The sequence below is a fragment of the Choristoneura fumiferana genome, chromosome 29, assembly GCF_025370935.1.
Source record: "Choristoneura fumiferana chromosome 29, NRCan_CFum_1, whole genome shotgun sequence".
Taxonomy (NCBI): domain Eukaryota; kingdom Metazoa; phylum Arthropoda; class Insecta; order Lepidoptera; family Tortricidae; genus Choristoneura; species Choristoneura fumiferana.
The window spans coordinates 7,308,130-7,324,826 of record NC_133500.1 but is presented as its reverse complement, the minus strand read 5'-3'; the positions used below and the strand labels follow the sequence as shown (position 1 = coordinate 7,324,826).

The following is a 16,697-nucleotide window of genomic DNA, read 5'->3' as shown; positions in this document are numbered from 1 at the left end:
TTAAACGTTTCAAGTATAGATGTCTATTAATTTTTAGATTTTATAAAATAAAAACATAAGATATTCTTATCAGATTATAATGAACATTGCCACTTTCAATGAAATTCCACCGTCTTCTCAAACTTCTCAAACAGCTTGTCAACTCGAATCATAGCTTACCGCCACGGAAATCCTCAGAGGTGATATTTCGCGGAAATATTTCTAAATGATAAAGCATCCGATGCATTCAAATTGCGCGGCATTCAGAGAAGGCAATCGTAAACAGTGCCGTGCATTCTCACGGGAAAAGGGTGGAGTGCCCGGGAGAAGAGACAAGCGGAATAAGCTGAAACTGTGTCAAATTTCGTGGAGCTTTGCTAGCAGTTCAAATTTTGAGATTTTATCTCGATCCGTGGGAATACTTATCGGGATAAAAAATAACTTGTTATTCCAGATCTCTAGTATCTATATATCAAATTTTATCTAAATCCGTCCAGCTATTTCAACGTAAAGGAGTAACAAACAATCATTAACACACGCACATAACTGTGTAGTCACAAACGTTCGCATTCTTAATATTAATAAAGAATAATATTAGGTTATTGTGACAATGTTTATTTTGAGTACACCCATGATGGTGATTGATTATTGTACACCATATTCCAAGTTAATAGACTATCAGAAGCGAGAGAAAAGTGAGTTCAAGTTTAGTTTATATTTTTTGTAAGTTATACCAAGCCTATATCAAATTATAATCATAATTTAGATTGTATTAATTCTGTACCAATATTTTTCATTCATCGTCATCATTAGCCGGAATGCGTCCACTATGGAACAAGGCCTCGCAATTAGGACGCCACAATGAACGACAACTCATCACTAAACTTGAACCCACCGGTTGCCTAAAACTTACGCAATGCCGTCAGTCCACCACAGTTAGGCCTGCATACGCTTCGTCTGCCGGTATTTTTCAATAGCTACGAATAATTTCAATTGGGTGTACGAAATCGCTTCCGCTTGTTCCTTGGCCGCAGACGGCAAACAAGACATTGTCGGCTTCCAATTACGCCCTTTCCTTTGTTTGACGTCATAAACGTTCGATGTTGACTAACAACACCTAGTTCAGTAGATACACATAAACTGCCTTTTATTCTTCCTTCTTCTATTTGTGTACCTGTCTTCTGTATCGCTTACTATTTGTGGTGTACAATAATAGTACATTACTTTAGAGGCCGGGAAGTATAGTGAGGACCGATAGGGAGGCGAGGCCGGCAACCCCACGTTCCGGCCGAGGCTTGTACAGTGCTTTTCTCAAACATGACATGAAATAAAATAAAAAAAAACAAGAAATCAAGCTGGCGGGTCGCTAGTCTTGTCGGCCTGTTGTGCTTGTCTGCTGTTGAAAGAAATGGCGGTCGCATTGCCGGCCAGCGGCAAGGAATGAAATCTCTTTGCAGGCCGCTAGAGTGACCGCGCGCATGCAGCATTATATTTGTAACACAACGTCAATATTTCATGTCATGTTTGAGAAAAAAGTCATTGTATTGTACCTTTATGCACAGATAACTTATTAATACACACACACACACACACACACACACACACAAACATCACGCCTGTATTCCCAAATAGGGTACGCAGATCACACGAAACGTTACCGCTCGGCTCCGGAGCCACTTTTAGCAATTATAGGTTTGTTAGGTTTTACTTATAAATGGGCCAATCAACTCTTTTACCCACTCTAATCTGTCCGCGACATTTTTCAAACAATTGAAAATTTTTGTAAGTAAACATGTTTTTTCTGTAATTTAATAGATGGTGTACATGACTACATACCATCCTACGTAAGTTCAACCTATTAAACCGTGAAATATCTTGTTGGAAGTATGTTTTTTGTAACGCAGAAAGACGCCAAAGGTAAAATAGTTGATTGGCTCAAATACATGAAAACAAATCCGCTGCCATACCCGGTTTTAGAATAGGACTAATAAGGCTAGTTTATAGTTAATAGAGGTTTATAGGGTTAATAAACCTGAAATGTATTTTTCAGAATCATATTATTTTTATGACATTGGGAGACTATCTCCAATGTTTATTTATTTATAAACGACCGGATGGCCAAGTCGTTAGAGAACCTGACTACGAAGCTTGAGGTCTCGGGTTCGATTCCCGGCTGGAGCAAATATTTGTATGAATAATACGAATGTCTTTGTTCTTGGGTCTCGGATGTTTAATATGTATTTAAGTAGTATTTATCTATATAAGTATGTTTATCCGTTAGTACAAGCTTTGCTTAGCTTGGGACTAGGTCAATTGGTGTCAAGTGTCCCATGGTATTTATTTATTTATACCTTTTTTTATGACGGTGGAAGCATTTTATAATATGTCTAAAAATATAACTAAACTACTTTTAGAGCACGCTGAGCCAGAAACTTTATGTTGTATAGCAAGATAGAGGGCAGCAGTGTAGTCCAGGTTTTGGTTGAATCAGTGGTGCGATAATAAAACAGTGAACACGGCTATTGAGTTTTTATATCTTCCTAGAAGTATTAATTAATTACGCTAAAAACTAGATATAACATTGGCGATGAGCGCAAAACGAACTATAAAAGTGTGTAAAAAGAAACAATAAGATCGAATTGTGTCGACATTAACTCCGTGTCTAAAAACAATCACGAAGTTCAGAAAAATGATGGCGCCGGTCAAACTAAATATAACACTTTAAGTAGCAAGTGAAAACACAAAATATAGTTCTATCCTTACTTCCTAGTTCCCCGCAATCTCTACTCACCCCGTTTTACATTACTGGTTGAATTTCTTATGAATCACAGACAAACGACAGACAAACGAGAGACAGAGAACCGATTTACTTAGTTGGAAATTGGTAGGTACACAAATGTGATTTACTTACGAGTCAATGACTCAACAAAACATCGGACGCGTAATGCAAATATGTAAATGATAAAAAAAAGTAAATAACAAAAAAATTTATAGCAAACTAGCTTTTTCCCGCGGTTCGGTTATCGCGCGCTGTTCCTTCGGGAACTTTGCATTTTTCCAGGATAAAAAGTAGCTTATGTCACTCTCGGGCTTATAAACTATCTCTATTCCAAATGTCGCTCCGTGTCGACGTGAAAGACGGACAAACATACAAACACACACAATTTCGCATTTATAATATTACTATGGATCTATGATTATTTAAGGCAACATAGAAAAATTTCGAAATGTCTAGGAAGGAAATATTGAAACCCGCCTTCACGCACGGTTTGAGTTTATCCAGTATTTACTTACAAACAAACACAGGATCAAATCTTTTAATTAAAATTAGAAAAATATAATGCGACTAACCTTATATTTTTATTTAATATATCTCCCTCTGCTCAGCATGGTCCCGCCATTTTATATAAAACTGCACCACAGGACACCACATCATAAAAACAATACAAAAAAACACCAGTTTCAAAAAGAACAACGCCATTTTTGTAACCATTTTCAAAATACTCTTTACGAGAAACATTGCTATGACAACTTTTTTATTAATCACACGGTATAAAAGCTGTTTTTTAAACACACAATCCTTAGATCTTCACTTTTCAAGTATCACTAATCACACTTAAAAAACGTCATGAACAAGGAAATAACTCTAACTTAAGACGCTTCTAGTTAAAACAAAACATTCAAGTTTCCAATTAAACTCTTGGAAATGTAGCTCCATCGATACTATCAATGATTCCGCTTATGTCAAAGACGAAAAGACATTATCGGTTAGTCGTTGTTCGACAGCTGAGATTAAGTTTAATTAACTCAGGAAAAACTACCCTCAATTCTTTCACAAATTATTGGATATTTTATTTTTGATTTGGGTATGATTTTCGATTTATGTTTTAAGTAAAAATCATCATCATCATCATCATTCCAGTCTAAATACGTCCCACTGCTGGGCACAGGCTCCTGTGGGAATGAGAAGGCTTGGGCCGTAGTTTCCACGCGGGCCCAGTGCGGATTGGGAGTTTCGCACACACCATCGAATTGCTCTACAGGTTTGTGCAGGTTTCTTGATGATGTTTTTCTTCAGCGTAAAGATTGTGGTAAATTTAGAATGTAAATTCGCACATGAATTTAGAAAAACTCAGAAATGCTAGCCCGGGTTATGAACCCACGATCCTCTGCTTGGAAGGCCATAGGTCCCACTAGGCCACCATTGCCTAATAAAAATCTTAAAGTCAAAGTCAAAGTCAAAGTATCTTTATTTGTAAACATAGGTGGTTACATATACACAAGGTGTTATAGCGTAATTATTGGTATCACTATGTTTCGCCCACAGGCATACAAATAATTTGCAAGTTAAATGTATGTACCTAATGCAAAAATTATAAAATTAAAATCTTCAAAATAAATAAATTACGAGTAAATATCCTAATAAAAACCTTTGAAAAAAAAAACAAACCATGTCAAACTACTTAATACAATACGTTATAATTAAATTGTGGGAATAGATTTATTAAGATAGGCCAAAATTAATTTTATAATGTCATAACAATGTCAAAAATTTCTTACAACTATAAAGTGATCATCGATTCTATAATATGCCTTCTCCACACACCATTTATACAGTTTAGCTTTGAATGTTGGGAGGTCAGTTTGCTTAAGTTTCTTCGGGCAAGTGATTAAATAGTTTGACTGACATATACAGCATACTTTTTCTGTAATGTGCTGTCTTAGAAGTAGGCAAAAACAAGATACATGCCGTGGCTTTTTGATGTTGTTCTCGGGTTTACCTTCGCAATTTTGTAATCTGATATATCTTTTTTTTACATACATACATACTTCAAAGATATACAATGAAGGCAGGTTAGGAGTTTATATTTAACAAAAAGCGGCCTGCATGAATCTCTTGGTCCCAACCCATATATTGCACGAATGCACTTTTTTTGTGCCCTAAATAGTTTTTGCATGGCTAACGAATTTCCCCAGACCATGTATAATTATTTATTTAATTAACTTTGGCACACAAAGCAAATTGTAAACATGCGGTACAGTAAAGAGAATAATTAAGGCAAGAGATCATTTACAATTCAATTATGAATGAACTAAAATAATTTCCTTGCTCACCCCGCGACCTTACGATAGCTAAGCTTATGCAAAATATGCGTGTTCATGTAGTTCCTCCACCTCCACACTGTAAGAACACACACAAATCACACAAACCCATCTATCACACAACCCACCACACTACACTGACGCGTTTCGAACTCAACCAGAGCTCATCTTCAGAGTGACACAACCGTACACCATGCTACCAGTTGTTAGATGTTAGTTGTGAGTGTGTGGAGGTGGAGGAACTGCATGAACACGCATATTTTGCATAAGCTTAGCTATCGTAAGGTCGCGGGTGAGCAAGGAAATTATTTTAGTTCATTGATATGGACCTCCGCAAAGTAACGCCTGATTCAATAAATATTCAATTATGTTCAAATATGGATTATTCTACATAATGTCGTTACCTAAATGAACTATGTTTTCCTGTCGGGTACCTACCGCTATTTATTAATCTATGAAAAGAAAAACAAGCGCGTATCAACAGCGGAAGAGGGAAAATACGGTGACATCTCTTCTGGTAGAAAATACACACATTAAAGGTAGGCGTCCACTTGTCCGCATCGTACGCTTCGGACGTATCGGATTTGTTGCTTTGTATAGAAATGTGCGATGCTTACGATGCGGACAGGTGGACGCACTATATGAGTTTCTATACAAAGAATACTACGATCCGTTGCGTGCGATGCGTCCGATGCGTACGATACCGACAAGTGGACGTTTACCTTAACGCAACGCTATGGGCGGGCCGCCGCGGGCGCTGCCATACAAATTTCAATTCTCGTCTCGCCTCGTCTCGTCTCGCCTCGCCGGTGGAAAAACACCTTGGGGACTTTTTTATGGTTCTCGTTCACTGCAGGTGGCGCGGGGTTTTTTTTGAGGCTATTCGGGTTGCAACGTTTAGGGGTTAAGTTAGGAAAAAATAAATGGGGTATCAATTTAGTAATTCAATGTGTGAAAAATGTTTGAAATTAGTTAAATTTATTTTTATACTAGCTTTTGCCCGCGTCTCCGCCCGCGTGGTATTCGGTTAACGCGCGCTGTTCCCTCGGGAACTGTGCATTTTTCCGGGATAAAAAGTATTCCATGTCACTCTCGGGCCCATAAACTATCTATAAGCCAAAAATCACGTCGATCCGCGCTCCGTTACGGCGTGAAAGACGGACAAACACACAAACATACAAACACACTTTCGCATTTATAATATTAATATAAATTTATGTTGTTTCTAAGTTTTGTAATTAAGAGTAACGTTAGGTTAGGTTGCAATAATATAAAAATACACTTGATAATATTCTGTTCCATTTTGTTATAAGTTTATCTGATCTGATATCTCTAACGTACACTTAAGAAAAAAGAAAGAAAGAAAGAAAATGCGTTTATTGCCAACAATTAGGTAGGTATATAATGCATATTACACAAGAAGGGTACCTACTCTAAAAATTAAGTTAACTTACTAACTATATGCGGGTTCTATAAAAGTTCTTGAGACCTGCTTTCTAATGTAGGGGTTAGGGCCGGGATACACGGACTGCTCGAGCAGTTATCCAGTGATCAACATACACGGACCGCTCTTGCAGACAGAGGCAACAGCTTGAAGCTGCCATTGATAACTGCTCGAGCAGTTGGCCTAACTGCTCGAGCAGTTGGCGTGCGGGTGGGGAGCGTGCGCGTTGCGGAATGAAGAGCGCGGGCGGAGGTAACTGCGCTAGAGCAGTCGACAGCTCGAGCAGTCAGTGTATGCCCGGCGACTGCTTGACCGCACGATGAAATTTCACCGTGCAGTCAACCGCCCGAAGCAGTTGAAACTGCTCGAGCGGTTCGTGTATTGCGAATGAGAGTTTTGTATGGAAACTGCAGATCACCCATCGGCGACCGCTTGAAGCTGCTGGCACTGACTGCTTAAAGCAGTCCGTGTATGGCCGCTCTTAATGAACTTTTATAAAAATCCCGCCTTAACCCCTAGTCTAGTCTAACGACTTAAACTAGATAGCCAATGTCGTTCGGAACTCGAAACAAAAGAACAGTTTTATTTCTCTTTCTCATTTGAATTTTCAGATAACCTAACCAACAAAAGGTTGAAAAATCCCCAACGTTGTCACTCAAAGTTCAATATCTCAAAAACAGCTAAACCGATTTTAATAAAACATATCTAAGAACCATCGCTAGAAACCCTGCTTTTAAATAAACAAACCGCATTCAAATCGGTTCACCCGTTTTAGAGCTACTGTGCCACAGACAGACAGACACACATAGCGGTCAAACTTATAACACCCCTCTTTTTGCGTCGGGGGTTTAAAAACAAAGAAAACCGACGCGTTCTCAGCGACATCCTGGTTTTTATACAAAAAAATAATTAGAATGGTCATTGTTTTTCCTCTAAAAAAGCATAAAAGTAATATCGTCAATTACACAGGTCGTTATTAAATCGTATTGGAATAGTTTGAAGGCTCAGAGGGGGGGGGGGGGAGAAACAATCTGGATGTTTGGCGTTAATCAGAACATTGTGTGGGAACAATGCCCGTCCACTGACGAAATTCCAGTGCAGAGTGTAGCAGCGTGGCCACTTGGAGAAAAAAACGCTAAAACATAATAATCAAAGATTGGACTATGAACTACAACTTTATACCTTCATTATCATCATCCTTATCAGCCATAGTATGTCCATTGTTGGACATAGGCCTCTCCTGCGGCTTTAACCATGCATGTCATCCGTCCACCTTGTTTTGCGGTCTCTATTCGAGTCCAGACTAAAAACCCTAGTATTAATTTTCCCGGTAGTCTGTAGTAAATCTTCCTTCGCTCGAACTATTGAAAAGCGGTTTTCGTAGCTATTGTAACTCAAAAAGGATTAATAATTTCTCTGGCATTTAATAATTTAGACAAATGTATGAAAACTCATTTTTTTTTGCATATATTTGGTATTTGGTAATAGTTCGGAAATGGGATTCCGTGACGTCACGCGGAACTTTTACAGACTATAATATCTAAATCGTTTTATGTTTAATTGGCAAAAGAAAAATACATGTCCAATATTTTCTAATAATCTTACCGATGGACACATGAAATTTTTAGAACACATGCTTATTATCTCAATTGATTTTACAGAAAATGAGCAGACACCAAATATCCTTAAGATTTTACGTTTAATTCCATAAAATTAAGCCGACCTATTATGTGTATGATACGATAGCAAAGATAAGGAATACCACACAGCGGAGGAGCACCGTTCAAAGCAGTTTGCGTCGTTTAAATTCAAACTGCACCACTGTATCTCTAAGCTGTGCAAGTCCCCCATTCACCAGAGCGCTTGATATACAGTATTAATTATGAAACAACGCAATATCGTCGAGTGATGCGACGTCCGATCCACTGGTGGGTAATTGTAACTGATACTTATACAGGATATACCAAAATTATGGAACGAATATTCTTTGTGCAATTAGCGCTATAACAATCTCATGATTTTAACACTGTTATGGGTATACACATTTGTGAGATCTGTGTATTTTAAATACCTTTAAGAAAAAATATAGATCTATTTATGAATTGTAGTAGTTAGTGTACACCTTAATTAAGAAGAATATACTTGAAATGGCTTCCAAAATATAATAACAATCTAAAATAAGGCATTGGTAGGTATTTCAAAGTAACAAAACACAAGCAAACCTTCAGCTCGATCACTGACAATTAAATCACCATTCATTCTGGCGAGTCTATTAATCGATTCTAAATCGTAATAAACTACTAAACTTTAATCGTAAATTAAGCTATGTCCGAATCGTAAATTTAGCCGTAAAATCGAGTAGGCCAGGAGCTAGATAATGTTTTTAACACGCCTATAATTAACTTCACCTATAACTATTAATGTAGCGAAATCTTTGAACTGATGGCAATAAATTATGTTATTGTACGATCGATTAAATCTGACGATGAAGCCAGAAGCTAAACACTGGAATTCCAAGACTTAACAACGTAACCTAGCTGTGTTTGAGGTTGTTAGAAAAATCATAGGGTCTCACTAATCCAGGGTCTGATGATGAAGTAGTTAAATAGGTTTACCATAAAAACGTGCTTTTAGTTATTTAAACCACACGTATCAAAAAAGTCTTGTGATAAAATTGGTGAATGAATACTCATTATCGCTAGACAGATGTTTTCGCTCAGTAATATATGCCTGTATTGAAATGTTCAAAACTGTTAAGAATAAAAATATTAAGCACTTTTGATGAGTGTATTTTATGCATTTGAAGTAAAAGAAGGTGTCCAAAAAATGTGTTCAATATATTTGGCTGAAAAATTTAAAGGTTTATTTAAAAGGTTGCAGTACTTTTGGTCATTTTTCAAATAATGAAGGTATCATTCCGATGTTGACAAGTGCGACACGTGACCGCGACCGTGTTACCTGATCCACTGCTCACTACTCACTCACTCACTCACTGCTGATTAGTTTATCCATACTTCCATACTAATATTATAAATGCGAAAGTGTGTTTGTATGTTTGTCCGTCTTTCACGCCGTAACGGAGCGACGGATCGACGTGATTTTTGGCATAGAGATAGGTTATGGGCCCGAGAGTGACATAGGCTACTTTTTATCCCGAAAAAATGAACAGTTCCCGAGGAAACAGCGCGCGATAACCGAATACCACGCGGGCGGAGCCGCGGGCAAAAGCTAGTACTAATATAAACTTGGTCGCATGACGCGGTTGCTCGTGCTCGCCAGTGCTCCATACTAAGCAGTGTGTATCGGTTGCGTCGCGGTCGTGAGTCGCGGTCGTCGGTCACGGTCGCCAACATCGATGAGACGACATGATTAAAATTTACTGCGAAAATATACAGCAAGTAGATAAAGAGTTAAGTTTAATAAAGTTCTAGACTACTTGGTTTTGTTTCTCCCTTTTAAACTATTGTTTTAAGTTTTTTTAAGGTAGCCGGGTTTATCAATTATTATTTTTGGTACCAAATTTCTAGTTATTGCGTTCACTAAAAATGGGTTACATTTGAAGACCACTTTCAAATGAACATTGCAATCAAATAAATGCTTATAATAAACATCTGTTTGAAAATAGGTCGCATCTCTTAGCCTAGACCAGAATCCAATGCGAACCAAAGCTAGAAATCGTTTTACCTTTTAAAAGCGAAATGTTTAAATTTTCATTTGGCAGCAGTGTCGAATGTTTATTTTATCGTTTTAAATGCATCTGTACCGTAAATCGTAACAGATAACGTTTTACTTTGCGGTCGTTTCATTAGACTACCGAAATTAACAAGTCTACGAGTAAGTATATTGACTGCAGGGCTACTCCGAAACTCGAAACTCGAAGTTAGTGTCGTGCGGTCCCTCTCGCTCTCGTATTAAATAGAATAAGTGTCAGAGGGACCGCACGACACGAACTTCGAGTTTCGAGTTTCGGAGTAGCCCTGCAGGTCAAAAATTGTTAGTCATAATGTTATTTTTTATTTTTTTTTATTCGACTGGATGGCAAACGAGCAAGTGGGTCTCCGGATGGTAAGAGATCACCATCGCCCATAAACATCTGCAACGCCAGGGGTATTGCAGATGCGTTGCCAACCTAGAGGCCTAAGATGGAATACCTCAGGTGCCAGTAATTTCACCGGCTGTCTTACTCTCCACGCCGAAACACAACAGTGCAAGCACTGCTGCTTCACGGCAGGATTAGCGAGCAAGATGGTTGTAGCAATCCGGGCGGACCTTGCACAAGGTCCTACCACCTGCAAAATAATTTAATTAATAATTTGTCATAATGTAATGTTTGACATAACTCTTGTGGCGAAAACGCCACGAATCCAAGTCACATGGCATGGCAACTCTACGGAGAGAAAATTGTCTATGCTCTCGGAACACTTTTTCAATTTTGTACTACACACTATAGGCCGGTTATGAATGTAAATGTATTTTAAGTACCTACTTCTTGTTAGTTTTTCATACTTATTAATTTCCTTATTGTAAATCTTTGCTATTATTTTTCATTGTACATACTTAACATTTTTTATTGTATTCATTGTACTTATAAGTACTCGATAGTTCATAATTATTGTAAAATTAGTTTAAGCTGATGGCCGTGTTGCCAATGCTTCAATAAATAAAAAATAAAAAAAACACTTTTTCAAGCTACGACTCGTTAGATATTGCTCTCATGTACTCGTATAAAATTAATTCAGTGCCTTTATTGATTATAATACTTTACTATTGTATAATGTACATAGTGTAATTGTTGGTCTACTGTTCAACGAGTATACGCCTTTGAGGAACCATCTTTTCGTTCCCGACACCTATCACGACCCATACTCTTTTATTACTCTGAAACCATTTTTATTTCAAAATGATAACCCATAGAGTTCTACAGGATAACCATTTAGAAATTTATGATTTATGAAAAATGTTGGCCTGCTTGGCCAACACTCTGCTGCACCGGGATCGTTTCGCGACTTCGCAAAAAGTTGCTTTTATTTTTAATGTTTTATTTTGTTTTGTCATAAATAAATAACTTGTAATTACTATAAAACTGTTTTTGCGAATAGCGAATAAATCATTCTTATTTTTATTCTCAAAAATTATGACTAACAAAAATTATGACAAACATTACATTATGACTTATAAAATTATGGCAGACGAAAGATCCCGGAAATTTTAAAAAGTCCTGGTAGCGCAGAAATTTAACCTATAGCCTCTCAAGCAGAGGGTCATGGGTTTGAGCTCGCACCTCTGTTTTTTTCGGAATCTGTGTATGTGCGACACAAATCCCCTGCTCCTCGTCCCGCTCGAAAAATGGCAGAAAAATTAATGTAAACTGTTAAAGGCAACTCTTGTCGTGAGTGCTTTGTGATTGAGGTGCACAAAGTAGTGCACGCGATTTCATTACATGTAGGGTGCTGAGGTGAGACAGCGAATAAATACAAACAGAGTTGATTACACACGAGCAAAGATATTTGAACGGGCTTATGCAACAAAGTGTAATTCCTCTTTTGTGCACATTGAGAATTATATTTTTATACTAGTCAAAAGGAAATAAGGGCCACATGAGTTTGATTGGTAAAACGAAAAAGAAATACATTTGCGTTTTTATCTCAATGGTTTACTCAAAAAGCTCTAGCGAATTTTTTGTTACTTACTACTATTTTGTTATTATTAGTAAGTAGCAGGGCAACAAGCGTTTTCCCAGAGATAAGACCAAGTCAGATCGATTTTTCATCCCCGAAAACCCCTACATACCAAATTTCATCGAAATCGTAGCCGTTTCCAAGATCCCCGAAATATGTACAAGAATCGCTCGGTTAAAGGTATTAGATATATAGCTAGATATACATATTAGATGTGTTATGAGGTGGGTTTAAATCCCACTTGGAGATCCAAAAATCTTTTTCGTTTTTAAAATCTCATTATCGATATTATCCAAGTTTCACACATCTCACAGCTGGCACAGCTCACAGCTACCATGAGAAGAACCTTTCTGAGAAGTCGCACTACGCGCCACCGCTTATCATTTAAAATATCATTTAATATGAGTGAGTCTCACGGTAGTTTCATGTTCAAAATACACTATACATATCGATATTTTTATATTCTTGCAACCTATAGCATAAAACCATCCACGAAATATATCAGGGCAGAGCCGCAGTCGCATCCAGACGATAAATATTAATTGCACCAACACACACAAGCAACGTTATGTGACACACTAATGAAGACTTTGATACTGAGGATTGTAGAAATAAAAACAGTCGGTGTTTAAAGACAATACGATTTTTGTTTTACACCCTTTTATATTACTTTTACTTGTAAGTATGTTGTGGAGCGACCGCACTGTTCAGTATTTTGTTAAAAAAAATTGAATTTATTAAAGTTTGCCAGAGACGAGTGGAAGGAGAAAGGGGAGGCCTTTGCCCAGCAGTGGGACACCATAGGCTATTGAAAAAAAATGGAATTGTTTTATTATTATTATTATATTTAAAAGTACTAGGCTAGCAACCTGTCACTATTGTAACCTTTTTTTGTCAAACTATAAACCTACCTAAAATTGCTAAAAGTGACTCCGAAGTGGTAACGTTTCGTGTGCTCTGACTACCCCATTTCCATTTGGGAATAAAGGCGTGATGTTTGTGTGTGTGTGTGTGTGTGTGTGTGTGTGTGTGTGTGTGTGTGTGTGTGTGTGTGTGTATTTAAAAGTAAAACTTGAACGTGAATGTATATTGCTGTGTCCTAACAGGGCGTCACATGTATACCTGCCTATGTGATATGCAATGAACTAAATAAGTACTGAAATAGTGAAACTTCTCGTAACGTTTTTAAGAAAAATGATTTCTAGTTTTTTTTCCAAAACACGACCTTTGAACGATAATATAGCTACTGTAGTTTTATCGTGGCTTCGTGAGTTTTACCCAAATTAAAGACAAACTTGTACAGATTGATAACATTTTTTGGTTGGTCTAAGTTAAAAGCGTTAGGTATGTTGCTTTATAATGCACACTGTACAAGCTGAGTCAATATTGATCTCGTATCTTGGAATGTGATGACAATACAGGTACTCACTTTCAAAAACAAAGTCAAGTCAAAATACAATTTAGGCTATAACAGGCACTTATGAATGTACCACCATGAAAAAAAAATCTACCACCGGTTCGGAAAAACCTCTGTGGAAAAGAATCCGGCGAGAAACTCGACGAGGTATATATATTTTTAAACAGATTAACAACATTATTGAATGATATCTATACATCACAAGTATTTACCTAACACAATTATTTTTTTACACAGTAGGTTCGCTATTTGAAGTAAGGGATCGCCAAATTCGCCAATGCGGATCGGAATTATTTCCAAATATCCGTGTCTATGATATAATCTGTGTCTTCTTGACAATAGATCTGAATTTTGATTGACTCTAAAAGTATAAAATTGTGTTCTTGAGTTGGGCCAACGAGCGCAAAACGTGTACAGAGAATAAAAGTCATTGATAAGACAGAGTTTAAACGTCTTATGTCTACCGAACAACGGGTAACCGATATAGTGTCTTTTCCAACCTCGACATTGGCGAAATCATCGATGGTATCATTAAGCTATAAATACTTTCAAGAATTAGACATTATGTCTAATAAATTAGACATACCTGTATACGCTGCCATCGGAATACGGAAATTTGGCGAAAAATTAAAATCACTGACATAGCTTGATATGTATGTTATAGGCAATAGGCGAGCTACTTTGCTCGAAGAACAAAATAATCGTTGGAAAAGTCATCGACTGGATGGACTGACGACATCGTAAGAGTTGTGAGTAATCGGGGATACACAGCACGGTGGATATACGGTGGCGAGTTGTCGTTTATTATGGCGTTCTAAGGAGGCCGCGAACGAGAGTGCCGCACTATGTATAGGCGAAGTATCTCCGTATGGAATGGACGCGAATGTCATGCGTGATACTTACGCGAAGTATCTCTGTATGAACGCAAGTGTCAGGTGTGTTTACACTGAGTGTGCCGTGTAAAGTTTCGTAGTTTGTTTGGGTCTTTAGTTTTACGCTTGCCTCTTGTTATAAACGCCGCACGCAGCGGGCTCACACGCGATAGCGCGCTCGGTCACCACAATTACAGCTGACAAGGAAAGTCACTCAGTCGAATTTCCTCGGCGTTTCACACCAATTAGTGCTTATTGGCGAGTTATGGCGTTCTTCTGCCTTTACGAGCTTAGAAAGCATGGTAAATAATGCTAGTAGCACTCTGCCGTACCCAATTTTAGAATAAGACGGACGCATCTCGTCAAAGATATTGGCAGATGCAACTTATATTGATGGACAAAATACAGGCAAAAATGATGTCCTAGAAGGTGGAAGAAATGATGGCTGTGGAATATTACGGAGTGGACTTGGATCAGCGCACTGCAGTGCAGAGCAACTGTTCCGGATGGCTTAAGACAGGGACAAATTTACAGAGCTAACGGCAAACGTCCAGTTGGTAATGGAGTGGCCCTTTAAGAAGAGATATCTTCTTGTGGGTACTGAAAAAGGTGACTAAGGAATCTGATTTAAGGTGCGCTTATAGAAGATTTTTCGGTATTTGAGGGGGTGAAGCAGACGACGCGGTGGAGGCGAATGCGGGGCGCCTCGCGCGTCTGCAGGGCTACTACGAAACTCGAAACTCGAAGTTCGTGTCGTACCGTCCCTCTCGCTCTCGTGTTAAATAGTATAAGTGCCGAAGGGACCGCACGACACGAACTTCGAGTTTAGAGTTTCGTAGTAGCCCTGCTGTCACGCAGCCCGTTGACGGCCTTATTCTGTTTGTATCCGTATTCTGGTTAATGTGAATTCCGGATTTTTCCTTAAAATTATAATTACACATTTTTTTGGTTTAATAAAGAAAATCTTCGTTTAATGAATAGTCTTGGTAATAAACAAATTATTTATGCCTCTTCATGCCCACAGTTTGATTTGTAACGTAGGTAATGGATAGACATTTAGACTGAATAGGTCGATAGATAGATATGATGAAAAGGATATAAAGGTAAATCAATACAAATAAAAAAACATTTTTATTTCAATCTGAAAATCTAAATTACAAGCTAGGCAAATCTTTACATATAATAATAAAACAGTAAAGAAAAAGTTGTCTGTTCACTTTTACGAAATGAAATGAAATCATTTATTCAGTAAATAGGCCGCAATGGGCACTTTTACACGTCATTTTTTAAACTACCAGCGCTTTCGGAAAGACCATCATTATTCATTGCCAAGAAGAATGCGCCGCAAGAAACTTGGCAGAAAGTCGTTTTTTTTTTCAAAATAAAATAATTGCAAATAAAATAGGTACTAAAAAACTACAGTATACAATTAAAGAAAAAAATACAAAAAAAATATTATTATAATACAGGGATGTATGGGGTCCCTTAGTTAATCATAATAACTCAGAAACTACTAAACAGAAATCAACGAAATTTTGTGTAGTGATAGCTTATTGGTGTTGTTGTCCAGGCTTCTCAGCAGGAATACAAAGTTAAGGATCTATAAAACTGTCGTAAGACCTGTCCTTATGTATGGCTGTGAGGCCTGGACACTAACACACAAAGAGGAATATCAACTCCTTGTAGCGGAAAGGAAGGTCTTGCGTAAGATTCTGGGACCTGTCAAGAGAAGATCCATTTAAAAGAGAGACGACGGCATATGGAGGATCCGTAAAAAGAGAGAGATCCAGGAGCTGGTGGCTGAACCCAATATCATCGGCGTAACAAAATCACACAGACTTCGCTGGTTCGGCCACCTACTACGAATCGGAGAGGAGAGGATCGGGCTGCCGAAAGAGCGTACGCTGGGAGGACAGTGTCCAGGCGGATCATCGACGTCTCCACGACCACGACTGGCAAGAGGCTGTGCACGATCGGGACAGATGGCATGCTCTTGTTTCGGAGGCCAAGACCCTCTTTGGGTCCCTGAGCCAAATTAGCTAGTTAGTTAGATAGCTTATTAGTCTGGTCAACATTTAGGATACTTTATGTTACGGAAAATAACACATGACACGTGACATGGAGACCTTGGATCTGGTAATACCAGTTACTGTTTTTGTTAATTTCAGTAGTTTTAGTTTCCTTTTCATAATTCTACATCTGAA

General features: G+C 38.0%; 1 long non-coding RNA gene across 1 annotated transcript in view; it reads right to left on the bottom strand.

The window, feature by feature from the left end:
* LOC141444342 (uncharacterized) overlaps window positions 1-3,755 on the bottom strand; it is a 208,539-nt gene extending 204,784 nt beyond the window's left edge. Inside the window, exon 1 of the long non-coding RNA XR_012453168.1 lies at window positions 3,331-3,755. This is a non-coding gene — a long non-coding RNA (uncharacterized lncRNA). The remainder of the gene's footprint in view (window positions 1-3,330) is intronic.
* Window positions 3,756-16,697: the final 12,942 nt, after the last annotated feature.